This window comes from Cavia porcellus, unplaced genomic scaffold (genome assembly GCF_034190915.1).
Source record: "Cavia porcellus strain 051 isolate PalLab524CR breed Dunkin Hartley unplaced genomic scaffold, mCavPor4.1 scaffold_18, whole genome shotgun sequence".
Classification (NCBI taxonomy): Eukaryota; Metazoa; Chordata; class Mammalia; order Rodentia; family Caviidae; genus Cavia; species Cavia porcellus.
Window position 1 is genome coordinate 21,700,628 of NW_026947501.1, and position 14,058 is coordinate 21,714,685.

At 32.4% G+C, this 14,058-nt stretch overlaps 1 pseudogene; it reads left to right on the forward strand.

Annotated features, from left to right (window-relative positions):
• Positions 1 to 10,605: 10,605 nt before the first annotated feature.
• Positions 10,606 to 12,046, forward strand: LOC100722714 (polyadenylate-binding protein-interacting protein 1-like; annotated as a pseudogene).
• The last annotated feature ends 2,012 nt before the right edge of the window (positions 12,047 to 14,058 follow it).

The window sequence follows — 14,058 nt, forward strand, 5'->3', positions numbered from 1 at the left end:
CGCAGTTAATTTTTCAGTATTATTTGCATAATTGCCTTTATTTCAGATTCGCAACTATAGCATATATATGTATGTATATATGTATATATATATATATATATATATATATATTATTATACTGAGAGCAATGGTGAAATATTCTCAACACAAAATAACTATCATAATAATGAGCTGGATAGATTGCTTCCATGACAACCAGGCCACAACTGACTCACTCTTCTGTTCTGTGACTTGTAATTCTTTTAGCTGCATAGATAGACAGATAGACAGATAGATAAAACATGCAAATCATATATAATTCTAATAATTCTAAGTAGTAAAAATAACTCCCATTCCTAAGATTGTCACACTAATTTCCTTACATACCTGTCTATGTAGAGTACTCTTGTCAACAGATAACTGTTACTTTCATAAAATGTTATGTGTATTTTAAACAAATTGCAATTATATCCAATTTGGTATATTTTTACTTAAAGAAATCTCTAGAATCTAATTTTTCCAATTTGGTGCATGTAATTAACTTATTGATTTAAATACTTAACTCATTTTATATCACTTAAATTTCCCATGACTTGTTTTACTGATTATCTTTTAGTAGTAAATAATTTAGTTATTTCTTTTTAGTTTTGGTTTATAACAATATAGTACTAATCATTCATATATATATATATATATATATATATATATATATATACATATATAATTATACCTACCTGTGAGTATATCTGCAAGATATAGCAAGAGCAAAATTATAGAGTCAAGGTAAATAAACATTTTGAATGCTGACAAGAACAGACTGTCTTGCACAGAAGTTGTATCACTGCACATTGCCACCAACATAGAATGAGAGTGCCATTTGCACCAAACTAATATAGTGCATCACTGAATTTTTTTCAATCTTTGTCAAACTTGTCTGTGAAAACATGGTTTGTGATTTAAACTTTTGCTCTTCTTATATGAGACCCAGATACTGATTGCTATCTTTTTGTGTATATTTATTACCACACAATGTGTCCTCGTATACCAAGTAGGAATCTTTACATGTGAGCCTTCCTTATGTGTAAAAACAGCATTGTATTTCCTTAATGAGATGTTTTAGCCCCGTTTCTATCACAGCTCCACATGCAGTTTAATGTAGACACATATATGCCCACAAATACATGATTATTTCAGAATCAATTTTATTATCACCAATTAATGCTGAATGTTCATCAAATGATAGATGACAAGTTAAACCAAAGCATGGTATACATGATGAAAAGAGGATCAAAAATTTAAACCCAGTTCTAGAGAATTAGAATAAAAAATGATGAACTTTCAAGGCTGCCCTTCTCCCTTCCAAAACCATCACAAATCATGTAGTCCAAATCGTTCTTACTATGATTTGCTTCTGATTCATCTACAACTCACAGGACGTCCACCATTCCTCTGCCAAATTCTCTGAGGAATCGTGATGGAGAGTTTGCACCACGTAGTTATTCTGGCTCAGACTGACTGCTTCCCGCGTGCTGCCCTCACATCTTGGTTCCGCTCACCTCTCATCCTGTCTTTTGTATTACATTACAGAGCAACATGGCAGACCTGCTCCAAGTTCAGACTTACTTTCTCCCAAATTCCTCCAGATCAGAGCAAGTTTATTGTAGAAGTAAAAGCTGGGCGTATGTGTGTGTGTGTGTGTGTGTGTGTGGTGTGTGTAGGGAACAATGACAGAAATGTTCTACTCATTAAAGCAGCAACAAAAAGTATTTAATCTTTGATATAATTAAGCTTCCAAATTCTTAAGTCTCTTGACACTATCTCCTAGTAAAAATATCTCTAGGGCACGCTCGTGTGTCTAACTCCTCCTTGTTCACTTTCCCTCATGTCTTCAACTTCTTACTATTCTTTCTAACCACTTTTTCCATCTCAAGGTGACAAATATTCCAAATTTATATTTTTATTATAGAGAATAATTTATTTATTTATTACTCTAATATCTTCCAGCTTCTATATTCTGTCATATTTTTAATAAACAAAATTCAACATATGATGATCATTATGTTAACCAACTAGGTCTGTTCAACTCTAAAAGGATTTTAATATGAGATTCCAAAATAATCGTGTATTTGTGGTGTATATGTGTATCCATTAAACTGCATTCATAGCTTGTCAACAACAACAAAAACTGCAACAGCAACAATGTACACACCTCGTTTTTGCAAGAGGCCATCTTAGATTGGCCTATCCTTCAGTTAAAAACACTTGTAACTTTTATAGATAGTTATTTTTCCAAAAAAGAGGACTCTGTTCTGTAAATCAGGAACAAAAAGAAGCAGATATCTTTTAAAAATGTGTAAAGAGTCATCACTTATAATAAGAGAAACAAAATCAACCTCAAAGTTGAAGAAAGTATATCACCTTAATTTATAGATTACTTAAAGTAGCTACTTTCTAGTATTCAGGATCAGAGTAAAGCCCAGAGTTTTCTACCACCCTATATTTGTAGAAGCCACATCTAAGGTCTGCCTCTCTCATGTTCAAATTGATCATCCTATGAAAACATATTTGACAGATGGTTTACATTTGAATTGCCTTTATTTTAGGGATTTTACTATTAATAATAATTATTTCCTCTTTTCCTTTTTTTACAGGAAGGTGAAAGAAATTGTTTATCAATAAATCTCCGCTACTGATAAGCTCTCAATTCACAAAGCTCATAAAGGTGTTTCCACTCTAAAATTGTTAGTCATATTTATTTTCAAATGTTTTGATTCAATTTTTGGCAATAATTTTTCCTTCTGCCAAGGATGATCCATTATATGAGGGATGAAAGAAGGGAGTGCTCAACACCCCACAGGTTCTGAGTTGAGTTATGGTGGCTTCTGGCTAGCTCTGCTTCACAATGTTATGAAACAAAGATAATATACTGCATCATTAATGCCCAGCAATCAAACCCATAACTGTGATTACACTCAGAGATTTTGACCACATGAAGTCAAAGAGAAACAAACTCCATGAAGAATTCTCTCACGTATTCGGCTTAGAATTTCAGGATTTCAGGGCACAAAATACAGAGAAAGGTCAAATTGCAGCATGAAGAGGGACCCAAGGTTGTGTGTCAAATGGTTATTATAATGATTATGTGGTCAACTCGAAAGGACTTTTTCAAATCATCAAGCTATTGTGCTGTATGGATGCCAAGCCCTAGCAAGCCACCCAGGCAAATGATATTATTAACTAAGACTACATCTAATTTGGCCTATTTCAAGAGAGAGCCTGTGTTAAACAAGTCTGCTTTTCTTTTGAATCTCATTCTCTGTCTGCCAAAGTTTCAGTGTTGTTAGAAAGAAAAGCCCTAACATGGAAGAAAGAGGAAAATGTTGAATTTGGGTGGCAGCTCGCTCAGGATCTGTTGTAAATGTGTTTCATCTTCTGAATCGCTGACCAGTTTTCCGCAGCCAAAGGGGAATAGTGTCATGAAGATTTGCTCAAAAGAAGGTTTTCTTTAGCTGAACTCTAAAGCAAAATCGCATAAACAGTAATTTTAATACCTAAACACAAAATCCAAACCAGGAAAATTTTGTGAGCATAAATGTACATCCACATGTTTCCGTCAGATGTGGGGAGGGCTGCACGTAGGCTAGGAGACTGAAGATGGCTTCAAGAGAAAGATGAAATAGGTGTAATTACTAAGGACAGCTGCTGGACTCACTGCTCCATTATGTAACTGTCACGATGAGGCTCATTGCCTGACACTCAGAGAAAGCCAGCAGTCACTCCAGGAAGACCAGAAGCCATAAGAGCAGAAGTAGGAAACTGATCATGTCGCCTAACAACTTGAACTGTAGAATCAGGCAGGTTTGGGTTGATAGCCTGAAAATTCTACTTATAACTTGGGTGGCAATAGGGAATTTTATTTGTTTGTGCCTTCTAAGCTGTCCTAAATGTAAAAGAAAGAAATTTTGCTTTCTTTGAGCTCTCAACAACCTGAAAAGAGCAACAGAAAATTACTACAGTAAGGGAAGTGATGTCATTTAGTCTTTATATTATTCTGCAAATAATTATTTCACGATTTTCTCCAAAAATTCAAAGATTCTAAGATACTTGTGGAGACAATACCAAATAAGAATGTAAGCAGAAAGAGCCACAAAGAAACTACCAAACCTGGAATTAGGTATATAATGTAAAATAAATATACTTATAAGGCAAAAAATGAAGGCTAGGTTTGAACAATGTTTGGGGATGTGGCAGAAACTATATATATATGGGATATATATGATGTATATGTATATATATACATATGTATATACATATCCTATATCCTATGTATATATAGGCATAATATATGGAAAAAATAAAATCTAAAGCTAAAAATCTCCAAGTAGATTAGAATCTATTCAACAAGCAATTGAAAAAAACATCAGTTTGAAACAGAGTTGAAAAGAAGATATCAGAAATAAATGCAGAGACTCATAAAAAGTAAAAAAAACATCAAGTAGAAAATCCAAATAATCATATGATTGCAATCTCATAAAAACAGTAAAAGGAGTTTTCTAGAATTGATTTAAAAGATCAGTTCACAAGAGCAAGAATCACAGTGACTTGCAAGCAAGACAAATAAAAAATACTTTTGCAGAAAAGTAAAAAAGCAGAAAACAAGACAAAGAGAGCATATTAAAAGCAATTAAGGGAGAAAAGTACACCTGTGAAAGTGGCCCTTTGGTAACAGAGAGCTGATAATTTAGTAACACCTAAGAAAGATAGAACACATTAGCATAACACTGTCTTCAGTAAGAGGAAAAGCAACACACTCGTAAAAATCTTCAGTCATCAAGATGAAATACAAAAGTAAGTGTATGAATTTCTATTGCTGACCTGTACTAAAGAAAGCTCTGTAAGATGTTCTTTAAGAAAAAAGTAAATAGCAGTACAGAGAAGGTTATAAAATAGGAGTAAATGAAGAGAAAATAAAATAGTAACAGCATGTGTACATCTAAATAAAATTAGACAAAAATAGTGATAATTTTATGCATAGTCAGAAGTCATAGTCCTAAGTACGGAGATATAGAACTAGCTACAGAGTACCAAAATTTGCAGAGGGGTCAAATTATTATAAGTTGTCTCTCTATCTGCTTGGTACAAGTCCACAACTTTTTCTACGAATGCAGAAAGTTAAATATGCCTTTTTCTATTTTATTTTTCTAGTAAATTATTTTTATTGAACGTTGTAAAATATTCCATTCATGATGCATTTGAAATTTGGAGAGCTGGTCGTTCATTGCAGATAATTTCAAAATCATTGATGTTTTTTTAAAAAAACTTACTTTCAACAAGTACAAGAATAAACATTTTTAAGTACACATATGTGCAAAACATACACAAAAGTGTACTGGATATTGATTGACAAAATTAGTATGTTTCACAGGCCTGACACCAACTATTGCATGAACCCGGAAATCAATGATAAAAAAGGCAAATTGAAGTTTCTATATGTTGAAAAATTAACAAATATATTTCTAATTCATGAATCTGAAAACAAATCATAATGAAATTTTTTAAAATAATAAAAATGTTGATAAAACACAATACATGTAAAACTTGTAATATTCAACTAATATAACGGTTGAAGATAATTTTGTATCCTTCAACATATATAGTAAAGACAAAGAAAAAAATTAATGATCTGTCTCAGAAGTTATAAAATCTGATCAAAAATATAAAAAGGAGTTGATAAATACAAAAGAACAAATATGTAATATAAAGAATCTATAAAGTTATATGATTACTATGTGAATACATAAATGCTATTGACTAAAATGAAAAGAGGGGGACATTACAACAGATGCTATATATATTTAAAATTAATACATAGATGCATAAACTGTATGTTGAAAATATAAGTTGAAATCAACAAATTTGCTGAAAATGTAATATGTTAGTAGTAGAAATATTAAAATTTAATAATCCTATCAAAACTAAGTAATTTGAGCTAATCTGACATTAATTAAAATCTTATCCCAAAGAAAAATCCAGACCCCAATAGCTCTCCTAGTCACTCCTATTATTTATTTAAAAAAATCTCCAACTGTACAAAGTCTTCAAGATAGAACAAAAATAGAAGATACACTTAACATTTTGTAAGGTAGTAATAATCCTCACACTGTGTTTTAAAAAGGATACTGAAAAGATATATGAGAAATCTTTCTCACAAATTAACTAAATTTTAGCAAATTGATACCAAAAATATTTTTTAAAAACTTAATGTAATGAACAAGTTGGAGTGTTTTTCTAGGAATGTAAAATTTTTAAAACTAAAAAAGTGGAATAAAGTAAAATAATATAATAAAATAAAGCAGAAAAACATGTGATTTAAAAAGATGAAAGCAATAAGTAAAATTTAATGTTTTTAAAATAACTCATCAAAGTAGGAAGGTTTGCCATAAAGCAATGAGGATTCCTGTAAAGCATAACAATTTGATAGCAAAATATTATCTTTATTATATTGGAAGTCAGAAAAAGATGCATTTTTTTGCAGCTCTGTGCAAAATTGTACTAGAATTTCTAACAACGCAGTAATATGATACCAATACACAGATTCATGCATACATACTGGTCACAGACTAAAAGAACAAATAAAATATCATGATAAATTTCAGGTATTATTTATATACAGAAAATCCCCACATAGAAGACCTGCATTCCTCACGGAAGACCTGCATTACTCTTGGATGGGAACAGGATTCCCCATCTTTCTTAAATCACACTTCACAAAAACACTCATTAAAGAGGATTTCCAGAACTGCTAAAGAAAGTGGCAAGAAAAGTGAGATGAATATGTTTAAAGCGAGCAGGCATATTTTGATGAATGCCAATGCTTCTTTCACATTAATATTTTTAAATTTAAATATTCATCATTTTGGGGGCCTAAATCTGGTAATCTGAACAACTACTTTGAAGATAACAATATGCAAAATATTAACCAGTGTTAATTTCCTATTATTTGTTTTGAAATTCTGTATCATTTTTATCCTTTTACTTGTTTTGTTTTTTAAATAAAAAAGTAAATATTTGCTGTATTTTTATGATCAATTAGTGCACAGAAATATAAAAAATTTCAACTAGAAAGATGCCTACAAGATACGGTGCCACTCATTAGGGAATACTAAAATGTGGTTAACCACTGGATACGTGCTCCTGGAAAGGAATATGCCTAATTTATTTGCCAATAAGCTTCTACCTACATTTCCTTTTACAAAGAAGATAAGTACCTCAGACACCTTAGTGTAACCTTTAAGCCTTTCTGTAGTTAAAATGTGTAAAAAGCTAATGGTCACATTCCACAAATGCTGTTTGGTCATTTTGGCATTAAGTGATCTGCGCACATTAAACTCTAATCTTGCTAGATTTTCTCCCTCTTTTACAAAGATGTTATATTTACATTGTGCGTAGGAAAAGGGATTCGATCATAACACATTTGGAGTTCTTTGATTTTTCTTCCCATCTTTCATCTGCATTGAAAACTGAGACTATTAAATGATTTGAATGACTTATTGGCTTTTTCTCTGTATTAAAAGCTGAAGATACCATTTTAAAATACTGTCTCAAAGAAAGGAATCTACTTTCAAGAGGAGACATAAGAAAATGCGTGTTATACAAATAAGGTTTTACCAGAATAAAGTACACTTCATTGAATCTTTGTCTGTCTAGAGGTTCTTTAATTTTCAACAAAAATTGAGACCTCCAACTACTCTACATCAAGTTGGTAAGTAAATATTAACCTAAGGAAGAATTAATATTTGAATAAAGTGCCTGCAATAGCATAAATCCTTCTTAGATTATTGAATAACTATTTTGTGTCATATAAAAGATCTGAAAACCAAGGATACTGTTTTTATATCTCCTGATGCAATTTGTCGCTTTTGTATGTAGCTTTTCCCTCCTGTATACTTTTATTTAAAATGCTTTCCAATAATTTTTTTGGAAAAATGTACTTATCTGAATGAATATGTCACTGTTTTTCAGACTGGCCTTGCAATAATTGTAGCTTTAGGGCAATTATTGCCCTTGCAATGGGGCAGCTTTAAAATCAAATGGGTATGTCATTCTTTTTTACTGTATTCTTACTATATTTTTATTGTCATGATGAGAAGTGTATAGTACATTGTTAGAGGAGGGAAAAAGTTTATTAGTCACCTAAAATCACATACCTAGTCAAACACAGTGGCACACACCTGTAAACCTTGAGAGGCTGAGGCAGGAGAATCACGAATTCAAATACAGTCAGAGAAACATAGCAATGAAACAGGATCTTGTCTCAAAATAAAATAATAAAGAAGGTCTGGGGACATAGGTCAGTGCAACAGCCCTGGGTTGAATCCCCAGTGGGAAAAACAAAACAAAAACAAAAAAATGACCATCAAAAATACATGTTTCATATGTACAAATAACTAACACATGAAGACTCTTGACATTATGAGAATGCTACACATCAACTTCACAATGACACTGTGCATGGTGGCAGTCTCAGCATCCTGGGAAGCAGGAGCAGGATAATTCAAGTTTAAACCTAACCTGGGAAATTTAGTGAATATTTAATCAATTAATGAGACACTGTCTCAAAAAAAAATAGCTGAAGATGTAGTTCAATGTGAGGATCTGTTCAGTTCCCAGTAATGGAACAACATAACACTGTACAAGAAATCACACGATACCACTAACAGGGCTGCAAGCAAAAAACTCAGACAAAAATGCTGGCGAAGCTGTAGATGGCAAGAAATGGAAGCCTACAGTCCTGTGACTTTTGAAATTTCCTGAAGCTTCTCCTCTGTAGCCAACATCTTCATTGTTCTGTAATGTCACAATAGGTTTGCCTTTTTCAGAACATCATAGAAATGAAATTGCCTGATGTGTAAACTTTTGGGCCCCATTTCTTTCACTAAATAACATAATTCTGAGATTCAGTAACAGAATTTAGAAATCTATGTTGGTTCCTTTTTATTGCTGAACATTTAATATTTCTTTGTACATTCATTATAATATCTCTATTCATCAATTGAAAGATATCAAATCTATTTCCCACTATCATAAATTATGGCTAAGAATTTACATTCAACTGTGTGTGGATGTCTATGTATGTAAGTTTGGGGGTTTTTGTGGTTTTTTTTATTTCCCCTAGGTAAATAGGAGTGGAAATTCTGAGTAGCATATAGATACATGTTTAGCTGTCTAAAAGCAAGATGCCAAATTTTTTTTCTATGGTGCCTGTACATTTTAGATTTCCATCAGTCATATATGGATTTTCCTATGGATTTACCTTCCCTTTGGCACACAATATTGAATTTTTTCTTTTCTTTTTTGCTATTATAATAATGTGTAGCTTTAATTTGCCTTTTCCTAAAGGTTAACTATGTTTTGATATATTTAATTGCTGCCTTCTTCTTCTTCTTCTTCTTCTTCTTCTTCTTCTTCTTCTTCTTCTAACAATCTATTTAGCTCTACAATTCTTTCTTTAGTAATTGCTATTTCTATATTGTTTAATTTTGGTAGTATTTTATATATTCTGGGTCCAACTCTGTTGCTGGAAATATGATTTGTATGGATACATGCATTCAGTTCACTTGGGCATATACCTAAAAGATGAGTGGCTGGATTATACAGTGTTAACTTTTAAAGAAACTGACAAACATGGCCAAATAGAGTTTATCTTAGGAATGCGAAGTCAGTATATTATTCAAAAATCAAATATTATAATTCATCAGATTAGAACAAGCCTAAAATTAAAAGCACAAACTCATCTCAATAGATACAAGAAGGGGATTGAAGAGAGCCTGTAATGGGAAAGCAATCCATGACAGAATAGAAATAAAGGAAAATCCCCCAAAGTTATAAAGACATCTATGAAAAACGTAATACTAATGTCACAGGTAGTGATGATAGACTGAACACTCTTACTCCAAGATAATGACAATAGCCCAAATATTCTTACCACATCTGCTGAACCTTCTAGATGGTACAGTATAAGAAAAGAAATAAAGTATATCTTTATTAGAAAAGAAGTAGTAAAATTGTATTTGAGGATCTCATTGTGTAGAAAACCTGACCAAATTTACACAAAGGCTAACAATCAAAATTGAATTTAACTGCATTGTATAATACAAGATCTGTAACAAAAATCAGGTGTATTTGAATGCACTGGTAACCATCAAAAATTGGAATTAAAAATAGCACCACTTGCAATAGCAAAAGTTTATCAAACATTTAAGCATGAAGCTAACAAAAGTTATGAAAGTGTTGAATATTAAAAGCAAGAAAATATTTCTGAATAAGTTAAGTAAGATCTAAATGGAAACATATACCATGTTTGTTACTAGGAAGATTCAATACTGTTATAATATCAACTCTTTGCAAATCGGTCTAAAATGCAATATCAACTGAAACTTCAGCAGATTTTTTGATAAAATGGAGTATGGAATTTAATAGACATAGAATGACCAAATAAATGTTGAAAGAAAATAGTCATATTTCACAGATTCATTATAAAAGTGTTGTCATAGTAAGTGTGGTGTAGGCATCATGATAGATGAATATAACAATAAGATACAATGAAATTCAGAAAAACAGGTCGCACGTCTCTCAGGAGAACCACCGAGGAGCTCAGGCCCGCCTCGGAACAAACGAGGCCCCTGAGAGCTCCACCTAGCTCACAGGATAAAACCCCACAGCAGAGCTCAGAGTCAGCAATGGCTAAGCCCCAGGTGGTTGTGGCTCCTGTTAATGTCTAAGCTGTCTGCCAACGCCCCCGAATTTTACCCATCAGGATATTCTGCTTATACAGAATCCTATGAAGATGACTGTGAGGATTATCCCACTCTATCAGACTATGTTCAAGAGTTTTTGAATCATCTTACAGAGCAACCTGGCAGTTTTGAAACTGAAATTGAACAATTTGCAGAGACCCTGAATGGCTGGGTTACAACTGATAATGCTTTGCAAGAACTTGTGGAACTCATCTACCAACAGGCCACATCTATCCCAAATTTCTCTTACATGGGAGCTCGCCTGTGTAATTACCTGTCCCATCATCTGACAATTGCTACTTCAAAGATGTTGGACTGAATATGAAGTTAAAGATCAAGCTGCGAAAGGAGATGAAGTGACTCGAAAGCGATTTCATGCATTTGTACTCTTTCTGGGAGAACTTTATCTTAATCTGGAGATCAAGGGAACAAATGGGCAGGTGACGAGAGCAGATATTCTTCAAGTTGGTCTGCGCGAATTGCTGAATGCCCTCTTCTCTAATCCAATGGATGACAACTTAATTTGTGCAGTAAAATTATTAAAGTTGACAGGATCAGTTTTGGAAGATGCTTGGAAAGAAAAATTAAAGACTGATATGGAAGAAATTATTCAGAGAATTGAAAATGTTGTCCTAGATGTAAACTGTAGTAGATGCTCTTGAAGCTTGTAGAACTCCGGTCAAGTAACTGGGGCAGAGCACATGCAACTTCAACGTACAGAGAAGCAACACCTGAAAATGATCCTAACTACTTTATGAATGAACCAACATTTTATACATCTGATGGTATCCCTTTCACTGCAGCAGATCCAGATTACCAAGAGAAGTATCAAGAGTTACTTGAAAGAGAGGACTTTTTTCCAGATTATGAAGAAAATGAAACAGATTTATCAGGGGCTGGTGATCCATACTTGGATGATATTGATGATGAGATAGACCCAGAAATTGAAGAAGCTTATGAAAAGTTTTATTTGGAATCAGAGCATAAGCGAAAACAGTAAAGTTAAATTTCACTGTATCAGTTTTTACAAAAGTTTAGGTATGATGATTTAGCAGAACACAAGAAAGCAAGAACATGTGTCATACTTATACCAAATTAAGTATGTTGAGTTATGTTACTAATGTATGCAACTTTAATTTTGTTTAACACTATCTGCCAAAATAAACTTTATTTCCTATAACTTAAAATGTGTATATATATAAAATAGTTTATTATGTACAGTTAATTCCACTGTTTTGGCTGCAATAAAATTGATTTTGAAATAAATGAAATGGTGAAAGTAAATTTTGCTAGCTGGTTAGATGCTTATCCTTTTAAGTTTTCTTTCTTGAGTGAAAAAGACTCAGCCTAGAAATACAGATTACTCAAAAATGTAGCTTTTTTTTAGATAGGAATATTAAAGCTTTTTTATTTTGATACTTACGTCTCAATTAATTGAGTTTCAAGTATTTCTGGTTGTGATGGCACACACTTGAGAAGATGAGACAAGAGGATCGTTGTGAGTTTGAGGTCAGCCTTAACTATATAGTGAGATCTTGTCTCAAAACAAAATTGATCGTAGTCATAAACATCCGTAGCACTAGTCTTTGTATATATGAACAGCTGACTTAACACATGTAGGTTGTATTTGACACATATTTGTAAAACTATCATTAATGGAGGAAAAAACTTGGAATTCCCAGCTAAACAGCCAAGATTGTTCACTGAGGATTTATTCCAATTCAAGAATTTTTTTTTTTTTTTTTTTTGTACTGGGGATCAAACTCATGACTGCATGCTTGCAAGGCAGGCGCTTATGCCGCTGAGCTAAATCCCCAGCCCAAGAATTATTTTTTTTTGTTTCTTTTACTTGACTAACTTTAGTACCCTAAGGCCTAGAACATTTTTCTGTTTTATTTATATGACGTTCTCATTTTTATTTTGTAGCATGGATTGCATTGACTTTTTTACTAGAGAATTTTACAGGATAATTTGTCATTCAAGTTTTCATCTGCTTTATAATTGATACATCTCGATCATTTTTCTAATACTTTTATACTATAATGTGTTATCACCTCAGCCCAATCCAAGTAATATTTTTACCTAATGTCAAATGTTTTTCAACTAACTAAAAGACATTTATAAAAGAGTTGCCTGTAAATATGCATGTAAATAGTTCTGTTAATAACCCACTGTTTTACATTTGGAACACCTGTGTCTGCTAATACAGTTACCTTCCTCACTTTTCTGCTTGTTCAGTCTGAATTAAAGTTAAACTTGGAAAATAATTAAAAAAAAGAAATTCAGAAAAACAGTCACACATACATTGAAAAAGATAAAAAGTCAAGAAACAATAGTCTTTTCAACAAATTATGGTAGAAAAATCAGTCATGCATTAGCAAGAAAAGTTAATTGTTACTTCTCACTGTAAAACATAAGCCCCAAAAGGAGCATAGATCTATAATTTATAAATATAAAACTTAAAATTATAAAACATTTAGAAAATATAAGATAGTACGGATGTTGAGTTAGCCAAAAAAATGGTACTACCATATAACATAAAATATTGGAATCTAGGGGCTGGGAATTTATCTCAGTGGCTCAAGCACTTTTCTGGTAAGCATGAGGTCATGAGTTCAATATCCAGTATGAAAAAAAAAATTGAAACCTATAAATAACGAGCTGATAGATTTATTTTCAAATTTAAAAAGATATTTTTCAGAATCCTGTTCAATCATGTTTTTGCAGTACTAGAGGCTGAACCTAAGGCCTCATGCTAAGCCAATTTCTAAGGCAGTTTTGATTTTTTATTTTGAATCAAGTTCTGGCTTAGTAACCCAGACAGGGCATACATTTGTGAAACATCCGAGTGCTGGGATTTCAGTCGTGCATCACTGTACCTAACTAACACTGTTCAAATATGAAGACTCAAACCAAATATCCACTTAAGATATAGTCTCATAGTAACAATGATAATGCTCTTTCTCCTAATACTGTTTGGCCTTTCACTATTATGCATGATGGTTTTTCCTGTACTTGTGTTACAGATTTGTTCTGTTAGATTAAGAAAGTTTTATTTTTATTTTACTGAGTCTTTTTAAACTGGAATATATGGATTTTATCAAAGGATTTGACTTTTTCTATTGAGATAGTTAAGTGTCTACTTCATGTTCAGTTGGTTAATATGGTTAATTATACTTACAGGATTGTAAATGTGCAATCAACTATGTATTCCCAGAATGGACTGCATTTGACCATAACGTCTTACACTTCTGTTATTTGGTTTAATTTGCTATAACTTTGT